The sequence below is a fragment of the Penaeus monodon genome, chromosome 8 (genome assembly GCF_015228065.2).
Source record: "Penaeus monodon isolate SGIC_2016 chromosome 8, NSTDA_Pmon_1, whole genome shotgun sequence".
In the NCBI taxonomy this organism is placed as follows: domain Eukaryota; kingdom Metazoa; phylum Arthropoda; class Malacostraca; order Decapoda; family Penaeidae; genus Penaeus; species Penaeus monodon.
The window spans coordinates 49379495-49389494 of record NC_051393.1 but is presented as its reverse complement, the minus strand read 5'-3'; the positions used below and the strand labels follow the sequence as shown (position 1 = coordinate 49389494).

General features: G+C 29.3%; 1 protein-coding gene across 9 annotated transcripts in view; it reads left to right on the top strand.

The window, feature by feature from the left end:
- Window positions 1–10000, top strand: part of LOC119576407 (serine/arginine-rich splicing factor 4-like) — a 39318-nt gene that overhangs the window by 13255 nt on the left and 16063 nt on the right. For 2 of the 9 annotated variants that reach the window (XR_005229062.1, XR_005229061.1), the window contains one exon: window positions 2140–2290. The exons of 4 other annotated variants lie outside the window; for them this stretch is intronic. The gene's annotated coding sequence lies outside the window, so the exon portion shown is untranslated. Of the gene's footprint in view, window positions 1–2139; window positions 2291–7853; window positions 8616–10000 lie in introns of those variants that run through there. 3 more of the 9 variants (XR_005229059.1, XR_005229057.1, XR_005229060.1) reach the window with 3 other exon arrangements.

Below are 10000 nucleotides of genomic sequence, written 5' to 3'. Positions count from 1 at the left end.
GTAAAATTACAGTTATTGCAAAATATATTACAGTATGACCTCATGGCTCCTCTATTTTTTAAGTACTAGTAGTCATATCAGTTGTAGAACTAGAAGATTAAAAGTAGTAATTAGAACCTGAGGAATGTCACTTCCAAATTCTCACAGAGAGAAAATCAGTCGTCCTGAACGCCTCTTTATCTTTGGGTCACAGTTTAATTTTGGTAAAACTTGTGCATGTTGGTACACCAGTTTGCTTAGCACCACACTCCTAAGATATTTAGAAAAGTGAAGGAACCCTACTAGTTTTTACTAGGTGTTTTTTATTTTTTTATTTTCTTCTTGTAATTAGTATTAAGATTCCAGTGCAAAGGTTGATAGTGTAGAAGTAGCAGATTATTTATTGAGTTCTGTTTAGGCCTTTTCCTTTCTCTTCTTTCTACTGATATTTTACTGTTTTTAGTTTTAATTGTTTATAGTTATTGTTGATCCTTTTATATTATTATTATTTTCATTACTTTGTTGTTGTGAATATCATTACTTGGTTTATTATAATTATCATTGCTTTGTTATTGTTATCATCATTACTTTTTCATTATTATTGTAATTGTTGTAATTTGTTATTATTATATCATTAATAATCAGTATTATCAATCATCATTATTATCATTATTATCATCAATCATCAATCATCATCATCAATTGTTATCGTCGTCATCATCATCATCATCATCGTCAATCATCAATCATTAATATCATCATTATCATCATTATTGTTATTCTAATTATAGTTTTTATTATCATTATTGTTATTATTGTTATCATTATAATAGTTATTATTATTATTATCATTATTGTTATTATTATTATCATTATTATTGTTATTATCATTGTTATTATTGTTACTATAGTCATTATAGTTTTTATTAGTATTATTATTGTTTTTGCTTTATATTGTTTTTATTGTTATTATTTTGTTATTGTTATTGTTGTTGCTGTTGTTATTATTATTATTATTATTATTATTATTATTATTATTATTATTATTATTATTATTATTATTATTAATTTTATTAATTTTATTAATTTTATTATTTTTTTAAATTTTTATTATTATTATTATTATTATTGTTATTATTATTATTATTATTATTATTTATTATTATTATTGTTATTAAAAAGTTATTGTTATTATTATTATTATTATTATTATTATTATTATTATTATTATTATTATTACTATTATTACTATTACTATTATTATTATTACTATTACTATTGTTTCTCTGCTCTCCTCTCTCCTCTCTCTTCTCTCCTTTCTCCATTCTCCTTTCTCCTGTCTTCCCTCTCTCTTATTTCCAATTTCTCTGTTGTTTATTTGCTTATTTTGCATTTTACTGTTATATTGTAGTATATTCTAGAATAGTATATTGTTTGCCTTGACATGATTTGATGAAATTATTCAGTAACTAATGACAGAATTCCTATTATGATAATGACCTCGAGGAAGAATAGTCCCGCCGTTAGTGTAATATAGGAGTCTTCTATACTGTTGCTATGTGAAACAGCTGTTTGCTGATAAGTAACCTTAATAGTTTGCAGAATTGATGGAAATTAATGTAAGATCCCTTTTTCAGACTTTGCATATAAATTTAACTGATATAGATAGACACAAGAAACTTGCCTATGCTTTTGCTCTCTTTTGAAATGTTTTTGCCAAGCTTTGCTATTACAGGTCTAGTTCAAGCAAAGAGAACTTTTGAAAATGCTATAGCTGAGATGCCCAATTGTTTATCTGTATAAAGCATAAAATGTGAATTTTCATTTAAATTTTTTTTTATTTTTTTATTTTTCATATTTAGAATTACACTTTTATTTTTTATTATTATTATGATTTTTTTTTTTTATAATGTTCAAAGAATTCATCACATTGATTCCCATAATGCTTTTGCCAAATATTACTGGACGTACGTAGTAGATGTCAGATTTCTTTTTTTTCTCTTTTTGTTACTGTATCAGTTACAAGCCCTTTAAAAAAAAAAAAAAAATTGTATGTAAGTCAAATCAAGAAGAATTGGTTTTTATTTTGAATTGAGAAAATCCCTTATATGATGTATAATGACAGCAGGTTTGTGAGAGTAAAGATGGATGGTCTTCCAGGAAAGTATGTTTGGGAGCTGCCAGATCTCGGAGACCTCCTCCTTTGTGGTTGTTGATGAGAGTGTAGGATGCAGAGTGTCCACGAGAAGATATTGCTTGTGAAATTTAGTTCTGTTTGGGCCTGAGTTTCTGGAGGAGGTCGAGAACTGCTGTGAGTGTCCTTAGGTTTGAACGTAACCTTGTAATGACATTAAGGTAGGTATTGGGGGAAGGGGACTTCTGCTCAGGGCACCGAGCACAGCAGCCACGCCCATGCCCAAGCGTGCGGGGGGAGTGGCACACTCAGGGCTGCATTCTTGTGGTCAGTCCTGGCACCCAAAATTTCTCTATATCCTGTTGATTTATATAAGTATTTGTACTTGTTTTTTTTTTCTTTTTTTTTTTTTTCTTTTTATAACCTGCTAAAACCCAGAAGATTTTCACTTTCATAACCCCAGAAATAGTATTGATATTATTTGAATCAAGTCATTGCTGATTATGAGTTATTTTTTATAAATGTCCTCAATTAATGCAGTCAGTAACATATAATCATATGAAAACAAATATATAAATAAATACATAAATACACTTGCTCTCACTCTCACTCACTTTCACACTCACTCTCTTTCACTCACTCACACTCACACACACTCTCACTCTCACTCTCACTCTCACTCTCACTCTCACTCTTACACACACTCACACACACACACAATCACTCTTCCTCTTATTCTTACTCTCACTCTCACACTTACTCTCTCACCCACTAACTCTCTTTCTCTTGCTCACTATCTCTCTCTCTTGCTCACTCTCTCTCTCTCTCTTGCTCACTCTCTCTCTCTCTCTCTCTCTCTCTCTCTCTCTCTCTCTCTCTCTCTCTCTCTCTCTCTCTCTCTCTCTCTCTCTCTCTCTCTCTCTCTCTCTCACTCACTCACTCACTCACTCTTATACCCACTCTCTTCTCTCTCTCTCTCTCTCTTACACAAATCAGTTTGCATTTAGATAGGTAGAGGTAGAGAGATGCATAAAAAACATGAAATGCTGTAAAGTTCCCATAAGTATGTAATAATGACTGAAGTCTTAACTTTAGACTGAACAGTAATAATACAAGATAACATGGAAAAGAAAATTGAGATCTTAAAATCTTGTTCAGACAGATCCGGTGTTCATTAGCACTTCCCTTCATGAAGCTGTGTGATTTCATAAAATAAGCTAGTTTGAAAACCTAACACTGCGCAAGTGATTGTAGATACACTTCTTTCAGTTAAATTTCACAATACTTAGAAAATGGTACACTGATATATTGCCAGCACAACCTAGTTTTATTGGGTTTACAGTTCTTCTATAGGTGACAGATTATTGTGTATGTGCATCTGCTATAACTACAACTACCACCGAGAGTAGTTTTGTTAATGATATTCCTGGCAGATATGTGCATGCTAGTTGTAACTGTTAGCCACAGACAGACCAGTAACGTGTAAATGATTTGTTTGAAATTGAAATGTTCAAAATGATTTAAAAGTTTCAAAGTTCATAAGGAACTATTTTTTTTTTTCAAGTCTGAATACCATGGTAGGATTTGTAATGATTTTGTCATGGTTAAATGTTCAGAAAGAAGTATACAAGGACATGATATTGTTATATTCAAATGATCCAAAGGAATTATGTTAGCAAATGATTTTTGTCAAGTTCAGATATCCTTGATGGCATTTCTCTAGGAAATGGGTTAGTTGACTTCTGATTTCCAGAAAGAAATTTCTTAGGAGAAATTAAATCCAAATTTTCTGGAAAAAAAAAAAAAAAAAAGTGTGCTTAAAAATGTTTCTGTCAAGTTCAGCTGTTCAAGATCAAAGCGTCTAAAAATATTGTTGCATTTGATACCTACTTTGAAAATGCTTCATAAGAAAATTGAAATAAAATACGAGTAAATAGCGCTTTTAGTAATGAATATTTTTTGCTATGCATGTGCAAAGTATTTATTAAATTCTTAAATGTTTCCCAGAGTTGTGATTTTGCATGTCTGTTTACAAAATATCACAAGGTTAACTGTTTCTGGTATCACTGAGATAACTGTCTTTCATTGAGGTTTTGCTGCTCAAACACACAAATCAGAGGCATTGACGCACACATGTGTACAACCACACATGCACAAAAAGAATTACAAGTACTCATTCTAATACTCATGTTTATATTTTAATAAACACACTTGTCTTTCTATTCAATCTCGTACACTAATACACATAGTCACACTTACATGTATGTATTTGTGTGTAAGTATATGCAAGTGTTGTACAAATTAATGTATGACTGGTTGAGATAAGGATGAAAATGAAAAATCAAACCCATCACAATATACCAGGTGCATTTCATTGATAATTTGAACAATTTAATTACTATTCATATTGCTGCGTCTTCAAGTCTGTAAATGCAAAGCAGCTCGTTTTTGATGATTTGATCATGGCATTTGATGAATACATCTCTAGTGCTATATAGCTGTATGTATGTATGTATGTAACGTATGTATGTTATGTATGTGATGCATGTATGTATGTAATGAATATATGTTATGTATGTATGTAATCTATGTATAAAATATATGTATTTATACAATTATATATGTTTAATCCCTTCCTGATAGGTCATGTGTACAACTGTCATACAAACTGCTTGGTCTGCGGGGTATGGCTATAAGCGTGCCAGAGCAAATGGAGTGGGAAGTTCAGCTACATTTAGTGGACTCCCGCGCCCAGGGTCTGGACATTACCAGAAATCACCAGAGTTTATGACAGAGATTTCTGAAACCTGGTCCCACTGGGTTAACAAGCGAGTGAGTGTGATTGTGAGTGTAAATGTGAGCATGTATGTGTACATGCAAACTCAGCGAACACACAGATACAAATACACCCACACCTACACAAACAACCACATACAGAAAGATCCACACAAACCCATATAACCCCCACTGTTTCTACTTATAAGGAAAAAAAAGTAGAAAGGAATATATATTCCTACATATGTACATTGCATAGTTTTGGATACATATTTGGATAATTAGAAAGCAAAGTAAAATATCTAGTTATATCTGTCAATATATCTACCTGTCTGTGCCTCTATGTATCTTTATTTGATATTCATGACATCAAGCATACAGTCTACTATATGGCATGGATTTTGGTTGTTGTAATGTACCTTTAATTTTCCTTCAAGAAAACTATCGTGAAGTGCATTACGGCTACTGGATGCAGCATTATTTAAGCTGTTCCTTTTTTTAGTCCGTTCCATTATTTAGTCTGTTCCGATGCACCATAAGTTCATAAGTCAAGAATAAATTTTACTCTAACACTTACTGCCTGACTTAAGTTTTGAAGAATGCTAAAAAGCTTGTCTTTGCTTTTTTACTTGGAATATAAGCAAATTAAGCTAATGCCACTTGGGATGGTAGATACATACAGGCTTAAGTTATTGTTTTACACCCAGATGGCTCCATAAGTGCTTAGTCATCATGGAGTCAATTACTAATACTACTCACCTATTTACCTTTTCCTTGATTTTCAGAAATACTGTTTTTTATTTCAAATGACTATTAACATTTGAAGTAATACATTAATATTTATAATGTGGAAGATGATAATGACAGCATCATTATTAATAGCATTAGAAAAAAAGATACATTTTCTGGAATAATCAAGGAAAAAGAAAATTACCGTAGGCAAGGCAACGATACAGTGAACGTTACGTGTTTCCAGTGGCATTAGGTTTAACACAGATGCAGAAAAGGTTCTGTTGTTAGCATTGCCTTGATACTTCCTCTCTTTTAATTATTTTTCACAAATTGAAAGAGGTACAGTAGTAAAGGAGACGATAAACTGACAGTAAATTTGAAATGGATCCACTTCAGTTTTTAAGTTATTCGCTGTGGACACTACTGCTTTAGTTTCTGCTATTATTTCTTATAAAAAAATATAATTGTTTAATGAGTAAATCATCAAATCATGAGTAGTCTAAGTGATTTATTTTATTTTATTTGCATGAGATAATGGAACTGAATGCTGAAACGTTTTGATGTATATTTTTAATGGTTGAGGATACAGATTAGAATAGTGACCTAAATTCTCAAGCTTTTTCATGAGAGCTGTTGAAGATCATATTAGGTTTTATGAAGCAGTCAAAGAAAATGTCTTGTTTCATTTTCTTCATTGAATTTCACATACTACACAATGACTGATCCATAGATTCTGGTTTACAGATTCAGGATATAATTGTGAGGATGTTTTGTATTTTGAAAAAAATTGAGAATTCAATTTACATAGCTGTTGCAACATCAGTAATCCAGTAGTGCTTGGTAGATATACTGTTTGCTGTTGTTTTGTTATTAATTTTTTTCTTACACATATAAGGCTTCACAAGTGCTTAGTTACTTGTACATCAATTACTTGGGTTACCTGTTTTCACCTTTTTAACCCCATTCCTTGAATTTTCTTTATTATTATTATTATTATTATTAACTAATTAATTAATTATTAATCATTATTAGCCCGTTGCTGCTGGGTGGCATGTACATACATGCCATGGCATGCCTGGACTATAATCCGGGTGGCATGTGCATAAATAACATGGTGTGCCAGTCACGTTTTTCTGGGGCATGTATGGTCATGCTGTACATGCTATGGTGAGAGCACAATCCCCTGGCAGCGGGGTCCGCACCAATATAAATACAACCCGGGAGAGGGCTTTTATATCGGGAAACCACTTGGTGGCATTGGGTTAATATTATCATTATCATTATCATCATTAGCAATATTGGCGTAACCTCATGAATAATAAGAATAGCAATAAATTATTTTTTCCTGAAAATCCAGTGAATGGGATAAGCAGATGAGATCAAGTTGACCAAGCAATTAATGCCTGGGTGATAAAAGAATTGGAAGTCGTCTCTCTGTGTCAAGAAAATTAACCAAGCAACAGTGGACACTCCATGTATATATGCACTCCTGGTATCATTGGGTTAACATGGTTTTGCTTTGGGTACCTGTAGACATTACAGTAATATTTGTATCTGATGCTGCTTAGATATATATTCAAATTAGAGTAGGCTTATGCAACTGAACAAAAGTCAAATCTGTATATTTATTTTGCTGTATATAGTGATACGTCTTGAGTAAACATTTTTAAAAGTACATTTAATTGAGCATTTGTTTTGTGAAATACAAGAAACGTTGCTGAAAACAAATATTTACTTCCATACGAAATAAGAATAGTATAGGCAAATATACAATATAAAGGGGCCTGTGGTACTGTATGTAGACTTAAGAATGTCATAGGTGAGAGATCTTACAGTTTAATAAAATAAAGTAATAAATGCTTTACAGGTATTGCACACATACTATTCAAGAGTGAACAAGTATATCAATACTAGAATTAGATGAAAGAGAAAAGACAGAAGATAGTGTCACAATTATATGTTTAAAACTTAGTAATTGCAAACCTTAGTTTTTTGTTTTGAAGTTCAAAGATTGATGTATATGATATCCTGAATTGATTATTAAACTTTATGAATGTTGAATAATTTTGATGAGACAAGAAAGTTTTCTGAAAATTCTTTCTAGGAATGTTTCTCCAGCTATAGATTTCTTTCCTGATACTTTTGTACTACTTTTTATAAAAGAATTATAACATTATTAAACAATTTTTAGATTGACAGAGAAGCAGGCAAAGATAATTATGTATTTTTCCAGATATGGATGGTAGATATCCAATTAATTGGAGGAAAATTGCGGCTGGAATCTTGCTAAGAACCTACATCTGCTTGGGTTAATACTGTAGATTAGACGAGTGTTTGGGTGGTATGTGATTACGTGTCATTAGGACTTGGCCGAGAGCTGTACGGTGCTTATTGTTTTTTTTCTCGTTGGAGGTAAGTAATTATATCACGTTAGTCAGGATATTAAATACATGCTATTATTTATAGCTAGCTCTGTTGTCAGGTGGTTTCTAAATTTATTTTGAAAGGTAAGTTGGAGTCACATTGATGAATACATACATAATATTCACTTTTCTTTTATTGAATTAAAACCTTTTCTTTCATGATCTTGTAAAAGAAATATCATTGAGAAGTTCATGAGTTCATATGTGATATATAGGACCTAACATATAGGGAAAATCCTCAACCAACATGATCTGAAGATTTTTATTTTATTTTCCAATCTAGAGGTTACTTTTGCAAGGTTTTCCTAGTTTTGGCAAACTTCTTGCAAAAAAAAAGAAAAAAAAAGAAAAAAAAACCTGACGTTTTAGTTTTTTCCCTAATTTCTTTTGTCATTAGCAGACTATGTGTTGTTATTGGTGTTCTTATGGAGTACTGAAGGGACAGACCACAAGAGATCAGATAAATTTGTAATTCATCTTGGAATCTACTCAAGTGAAGGAGGGGAGGAGGAGGATGGTGGGTGAGGTCCAGCAGGCAAGAGAGTGCAACGTGGAAATGAGCATCTTCCAAGGTTCAGAGGGGTTGGCCATTTTCAGGAAAACTTATATACGTTTAGATGAAGGTTTATATAGTATATATATATATAAACATACATATACATATACATACATATACGTATACATACTTGTACACACACACACACATATACATATACATATACATATACATATACATATACATATACATACACATACATAAGTACACACACACACACACACACACACACACACACACACACACACACACACACACACACACACACACACACACACACACGTATATATATATATATATATATATATATATATATATATATATATATATATATATATATATATAATATATACATACATATACATATAATGTATATAATTAATATATACAGATATAGATATAGGGATACATATGTATATACACATATACATACACATACACATATACACACATATTCCTACATATACATATATACTTGTATACATATATGTATATAATATACATGTATATAATATATATGTATATAAATATGTATATATATACATGTGTGTACACCTGCACAAACAAGTACACACCCATATATGTGTATATATACATACTTAGTGTATATGTATGGTATATATACATATATATTTATTTTTATATGTATATATACAATATGTATTTATATATATATTTGTGTATGTATATATATTTATTTATGTATATATATTTATTTATGTATATATATTTATATATATGTATATATATTTATATATATGCATATATATTTATATATATGCATATATATTTATTATATGTATATATATATTTATATATATGTATATATATATATATTATATATATATGTATATATATATATTAATATATATGATATATATTATTATATATATATATATATATATTATATATATATATATATATTATATATTATATATTTAATATATATATTTATAATATATTTTTATATATTATTATATATATATATTATAATTTTATATATATTTTATATATATTTATATATATATTTATGTATATATATGTATATGTATATCTATGTATATATATGTATATCTATATCTATGTATATATATGTATATGTATATCTATGTATATATATTTATTATATTATTTATATTGTATTTTATATTTATATATATTTGTATTTTATATATAATATATATTGTATATAATTATATTATATGTATATTTATATTATGTAATATATTATATATATTATTTATATATATTATAATATATATATACTTTTATTATTTATTATATAAATAATGTATTTTTATATTAATGTATATTTAATATATATGTAATTATATATGATATGTATATTATTTATTATATAGTATTATATTATGAATATATTTTTTTATGTATTAAATTATA